This window comes from Mesocricetus auratus, unplaced genomic scaffold, assembly GCF_017639785.1.
Source record: "Mesocricetus auratus isolate SY011 unplaced genomic scaffold, BCM_Maur_2.0 Super-Scaffold_100028, whole genome shotgun sequence".
NCBI lineage: Eukaryota > Metazoa > Chordata > Mammalia > Rodentia > Cricetidae > Mesocricetus > Mesocricetus auratus.
Genome location: NW_024429209.1, coordinates 9,718,229 through 9,725,116, shown reverse-complemented (window position 1 = coordinate 9,725,116; position 6,888 = coordinate 9,718,229).

Below are 6,888 nucleotides of genomic sequence, written 5' to 3'. Positions count from 1 at the left end.
GTTCTGACACCAGTGAAGGGTGGCAGCCGCAGCAGCAACAGCAGCAGAGTGGATGCACTCTCCAGTAGGGCAAAAAGCCAGGCAGGCAAAAAGGAGCACTTTGTTTCTACAGAAGGGCCCTTGGTAGGGGAGGGGGCAGTCTTTTTCCTTCAGTTACTCCTTCTAGTCAGGGTTACTGTTGCTATGATGAAACACCATGGTTAAAAGTGACTTGGGAAAGAAAAGATTTATTTAGAGTACATATCCTGATTTACAGTTCACCAAGGGAGGCCAAGACAGGAACTCAAACCAGGCAGGAACATGGAGGCAGGAGCTGATGCAGAGGCCATGGAGGAGGGCTGCTTAATGGTTTTCACCTCATGGTTTGTTCAGTCTGTTTTCTTACAAAACCCACAATGGACTAGGTCCTCCCATTAATTAAGAAAATTCCCTACAGCCCTATCTTATGGAAGTATTTTCTCAGGTGAAGTTCCCCTTCCTCTGAGATGACTATAATTGTGTCAACTTGACGTAAAACTAGTCACATCCTTGCAAATATGACCAGATGCTTGTCTCTTAGTTGATCCCAGACCCAATCAAACTGACAATCAAAATTGGTGTGTCTTGTGGAGAACAGTCAAGCAGTTGTGAATTTGAGGAAATATAACCCTAGCTGTTTAAAAATGTAGAACATGCACCTCTCCATAACGAATCTACTGTATCCAGAGAATCTGCAGCACAGCAGTCATGTTCAAATGTGTCCAGACCCTCAGCTAATGAGTGGTCCCTGTGTACCAGGAACCTGACTAGGCCCAGAGACTCAGTGACACAGCAGACTCTGGCTTGTCCTTGTACCATTCTCCTAGTAGTTCATCTAGAATCCCAGCAGCACAGAGCACCTAGCTCACACTTTATAGCACTCTCTCTGTGTGTATGGACAGACCACAAAATTGATGGATGCATGTGCTGCTCCAAGTCCTTTGTTCTAAAAGAGAAAATCTTGGAGTCTTCTTCACGTGGACATAGAAATCACAGCATCATCTACACAGTAAGTGCCAGAAACAGCCTTGTGAGATCAAAGAATATAGCTTTATCAAAGCCCTCAAGTGCTTTCCCCACTCATGACCTACCAAGGTGGGTATCCTCCTGCATTCTGGACACACAGCAGACTTGTGTGAGTTTCATTGTATCTTGAGCCCCGCTATTGTATCCTGAGCCCCCCTATTGGGCCAGGTTCTATGAATGAATGTAACTAGGAGGGTTCACTGTTCAGTTTGTTCCTAAGGAGCCCTCTCTTTCTATGGGAATCTATAGGTAAAACAATACTTTAAGCATTTTGCTTTGCTCATTTTGTTTTCACTTTTCAAAAATAAAATGAAAAAAGGACAAATAAAGGAAGAAAGAAGGAAAGAAAGGAAGAAAGAAAGTGACACTATTAGGAGGTGTGGACTTCTTGGAGGAAGTGTGTCACTGTAGGGGTGGGCTTTGAGGTTTCCTATGCTCAGGATTCCACCCAGTATTTCAATCAACTTCCTGATGCCTGCAAGATGTAGAACTCTCAGCTACACCTCCAGGATCATGTCTGCCAGTACTCTGCCATGCTCCTTATCATGATGGACTGAGTCTCTGAAACTGTGAGCTACCACCTCAATTAAATGTTTCCTTATAAGGGTTGCCATGGCAGCATAGTGATGGTGGCACATGACTTTAATCCCAACACTTGGGAGCAGAGGCAGCGGATCTCTGTGAATTCAAGGCCAGCCTGGTCTACAAAGTGAGTTCCAGAATAGCCATGGCTGTTACACATAGAAAACCTGTCTTTAAAAACAACAACAAAAAAGAGTTGCCAAGGTCATGGCATCTCTTCAAAGCAATAAAAATGCTAACTAAGACAGAAGCTGGTACCAGGGACAGGGTATTTCTATGATAGTCCTGACCATGTTTTTGTTTGGACGAGTGGGGACTTTGGTACTTTGGGTTAGGTAAGCAGTGGAATGCTGTAAGCACTGCTTAAGGGAGCTTATTAGTAGGAGCATGGATGACAATGGGGCTGATAATGGTTTGAAATGTTGGGAGCTGGCTCAAGAGATTTCAGAGAAGAATTTCAGTATGTTGCCTAGAAATTATCCTTGTGATATTTTGGTGAAGAAAGTGGCTGCTTTTTGCCCTTGTCTGAAAAATTTGCCTGAGGCTAAAGTGAAGAGTTTTTGAATCAATTCCCTTGGTAGAGGAAATCTCAATCTCAAAACAGCATAGTATAGACTCTGTTTTGTGGTTACTAGTGTTAACTCTGATGAAGATATGTAATGAAAAGAAGCAAGCTGAACAAGGAGATATACCTAAAGGATAAGTAGCACCAAAAGGTGGAATGGAGCTAAATCCCGTGTCCAAGAAGATAAAAAAGATCAAGAAATGGAATAAAGGGAGGGGTCACCTCAGGGCAAGATCCCGCCAGCTAAGTTTTCAACTTGTGAAAAAGAATTAAAGAAAAGCTTAGAGTCGGGTGTGGAAGACAGAGGTGGACTGATCTCTTGAGTTTGAGGCCATGTTGGTCTACAGAACAAGTTCCAGGACAGCCAAGCTTAGGCAGCGAAAGACAGAAAGCTGGCTGATGAAGATGTAATTGACAAGGGGCCCATGTTCCAGCCCCCGCAAGCCACAGAACTTGGCAGGTTTGGCCATGTGGTTCTGCATTTAGAGTTAAGGACAGAAGAAAGGAGCTATGGAATAAAGCCGCTGAGGCCAGGCATGTGTTGGGGGTGTCCCTGAATGGAGGCCCAGACAGGCCATTGCATGAAGCTGTGAAGTTGAAGCCTGGGTTACCTTGGAGACCCCAAGATGTTAGAGATGCCAGATCTGCTGAGGACAGCTGCTAACAAGGAGTGGAACCAGCCCAAGAGACAAAGTGTGTTGCAGTCGATAAAGCTGAAAGTAACTGGAGCTCTGAAAGGTGCTTTGATATCAGACATGGAGATGCAGAGTTTGGAGTTTTCCCAGGTGGTTTTCAGTCTATTTTTGGCCCAGTATTTTCTCACTGTGCTCTCTTCCCTATGATTTGGAATGGTAATGGATATCTTGTGTAATTATATGTTGGAAATATGTGATCTGCTTTTTGATTTTGATTTTACAGGAGATTTCAGTTAAGAGATTGCATGAATCTCAGTAGAGACTTTGGGCTTTGAAACAATTTTTGGACTATTGTAGACTATGGGGACTTTTGAAGTTGTACTAAATGCATTTGAATTATGATATTGTTACAAGCTTATGGGGGGCCAGGGAGTGGAATGCGGTAGTGTGTGTTGGATATTCAGTACATGGGAGTCCCTAGAACAAACAAGGTCACTCTAGGATGATTTTTAGCCTTTATAGCCACAGGGGAGTTAGCTTCTGGTGAACTGACTGTAGCTTTGCAAAAGGCATTTTTTAAAAATTATTATACAATTTATACCTTATCAAGTCAATTTCCCCATACCAAAACCTCTTATCTGAAGCTCCCCAAAGAGACAAATGCCAAAGCAATTCTCGGTCATGTAACTTGTCAGTTTTCATCTTCCAGTTCTTCTGCAGCCAAGTTTTGCATAGGCTTTGAAACTTTTAGGAAGCACTCAGGTAAGATTTACATACTTCAAACAGAAGGTAGAAGACACAAAAGGTAGCAGGCACAAAAGGCAAATCAAATCCAGGTGCTAGCACTCTGAAATCAAACCAGCTGCTACACTCTGGAACTACAGTAGTTTGAATGTACTTGGCCTCCATAAACTCATAGGGAGTGGCACTATTAGGGGGTGTGGACTTGTTGGACTAGGTGTGGTCTTGTTGGAGGAAGTGTGTCACCCTTGGAGTGGGCTTTGAGGCCTCCTTGGCTCCAGTTACTTCCAGTGTGACAGTCAAATTCCTGTTGCCTGCAAGATGTAGGACCCTCAGCTCCTTCTCCAGCACCGTGTCTGCCTGCACGCCACCATGCTCCTTGCCATGATGATAATGAACTGAACCTCTGAACTGTAAGTCAGTTACCACAATTAAATGTTGTCTTATAAGAGCTGCTGTGGTCATGGTGTCTCTTCACAGCAATAGAAACCTAACTAAGACGGAAACTTAGGTTTTTCTCCTTTGCTATTTGTTTTCTTAAATTTAATTTTATATTTTCAACATCTGCACAGCTTTAATATTGTGATAAAATTAAATGTTTCCCACAAAAATGAGGAAAACAACAGTTAACTAATGATCAATAAAAATGTAATGCTCTCCAACATAAAAGCATAAACGGTAGGAATAACAGAAAGGCAAAAAGGGAAACGACAAATCTCAAAAGCAACTTCAGTCAAGATGGCTGCCCTATGGGTAAGCAGGTGGAGAGTCCATAAGTTCTAACCATGTCACTCCATGGCCCGTTTTCCTTCTTTCCTTTGGTCATGAACTGTTCCACAAAGATTCAATGTGATAACTTTTAATTTGGAGTTTCAACATTTAATGGCGTTAAGTTAAATTGCTCTTAGCTCTTAGAAAAAAAAACTATAAATGTAAAAACAATCTCAAAACTTGGAAGAAAAAGCTCAAATGAGAAAAATGAGGGTCAAGCCAAACACGGCTCCTGGATGATTCATTATGTTTATAGTAAATGAATGTCATGTTTTCTTAAACTCTTATGTGTCTGGGTGTTTTGTCTGCATGTATGTCTGTGTACCATTTATGCACGTGGTGGCCAGAAGAGGGTGTCAGTCACCTGGGAACTAGAGTTACAGATGTTTGTGAATTGCCATGCCGGGAATTGAACTTGGGTCTTCAGCAAGAGCAGGTGTTCTTAACCACTGAGGCTCCCCTGCAGCTCCCTATTTGCTTTTGAAAGAAGGTCTTATTCTCTGTAGTCTAACCTGGCCTGGAACTCCCAGTCATCTTCCTGCCTCAGCTTTCTAAGTGCTAAGATGACAGGCATGAACCACCATGACCAGCTTAGATACTGCATAAAGTAATAGATACTCCACATCTTGCATATGTGTGTGCTCATGTTTACACGTGTGCAAGGGTATGAGTCCACATACGCAGGTGGAGGTCAGAGGTTGATAGTGGCTGTCTCCATCAATTTCTTCACTTTATTTTTCTAGGCAAGTTCTCTCGTTGAACCTGGTGCTTGTTGGTTGATCTGGACTGACCAGTCATCAAGCCCCAGGGATCCTGTCTGTGATCTGTGTCCTCCTACTCTAGGAGCCCTGAGCTTTTACATGTATGCTGGGGACCAAACTCAAGTCACCAAGCAATTTATCCTGAGCCATTACCTCAGCTTCTTCCTCCTTCTCTTCTTCCCCTCCCCTCCTGTTTCCCTTCCTTCCTTCCTTCCTTCCTTCCTTCCTTCCTTCCTTCCTTCCTTCCTTCCTTCCTTCCTTCCTTCCTTTGAGATGGAGTCTCACTCTGTAGCCCAAGCTAGAACTTTTGGCAATTATCTTGTGTCAGCCTCCCTAGTGTTGGAGTTACAGGGTGAGCTGTTGTGAGCAGCTATGAGCAGCTTTAAAACAAATAATTTTCTTATATTAAACACAACTTAAATGCTAAGCAGCTTCACAGTAAGTCCTTAATAGTTAGTCCCTATTCAGATATCTTCAGTGTTGCCAGAATTGTCATTATAGCTATTTAATGAGGATTTGATCAAGGACCACCCAACAAACTATTTCTCTGAATGTCTTTTACATATAGGCTGGTTCTTGTTCTCTTTTTCCCATAATATCAACTCATGGGGAAGCCTGACCCAATTGTCTTATAGGACATCCACTCTGGGGTTATTAGATTGACACACGGTGGTGCCCTTCAGCTTCTTGGACTCTCTCTTTCTCCCTATCTTCTTTCTTTGGAGTCCTAGGGATGGAACCTATGAGTCTCATGTGTCCTAGACAAATGTTCCAGGCCAGCCCCTGTATTTTCCATTTTTTTAAGGTGGGACCTCATTATTTAGCCCTTGGTGGCCTGGAACTCACTATGTAGACCAGGCTAGCCTCAGACTCACAGGAACCTGCCTCCTGGGTACTGGGATTAAATGCACTGGTCACCATGCCTGGTTAGCCCCTGTGTTTAATATCTAGCTAGTCTAGACAACTAGAAGTCAATTCCTATTCCTGGTAGGGGCTATGGGTTTCACTTTTTCTCTCACTACAGTCACAGTGTCTTACTGTCCCACTGTTAATGAGGTCAGGCATGGTCATGGGTGGTACCATCTATCTATGCTAAGTCCATCATGCCTTCTCCTATGGAATCCACATTCTTTGCCTACAGCCTTGACAAATCATTATCAGAGGCTGAACATGATTTGCTAGTTTAGCCTTTTCATCTGCCTTCATCAGCTGGCTTTGCTTGCTTGAGTGTCATTAACTATGAGTTAATTTTCCCACCTTCAAATTTCTAAAAGCTTTTCAATTTCTTTCTCAGTAAATTTCTGTGTTTCTGTGGGGACCTTAACAATCATAGCACAGTGTGGCAAGTGCTATTACAAGGACAAAGAAAGGGTTGAGGGGCTGGGCGGTGGTGGCGCACGCCTTTAATCCCAGCACTCTGGAGGCAGAGGCAGGCGGATCTCTGTGAGTTCGAGACCAGTCTGGTCTACAAGAACTAGTTCCAGGACAGCCTCCAAAGCTACAGAGAAACCATGTCTCGGAAAACAAAACAAAACAAAACAAAAAGAAAGGGTTGAGGGACACCAGGGAGAAGCAAACTGAGGAAGACCCCATTCTTATCTATGGGGAGAACACTTAAAGCATTTAATTTCTCAATAAATCTTTTTTTTGTTTGTTTTGGAGATAGAGTTTCACTGTGTGCCCATAACTGGCCTGGAATTCCCATATAGACAGGCTGGTCTTGAACTCACAGATTTTGCACAGGTATACCCAGAGGTTTGTCTCCTGAGTGATTCCAGATCCCATCAGG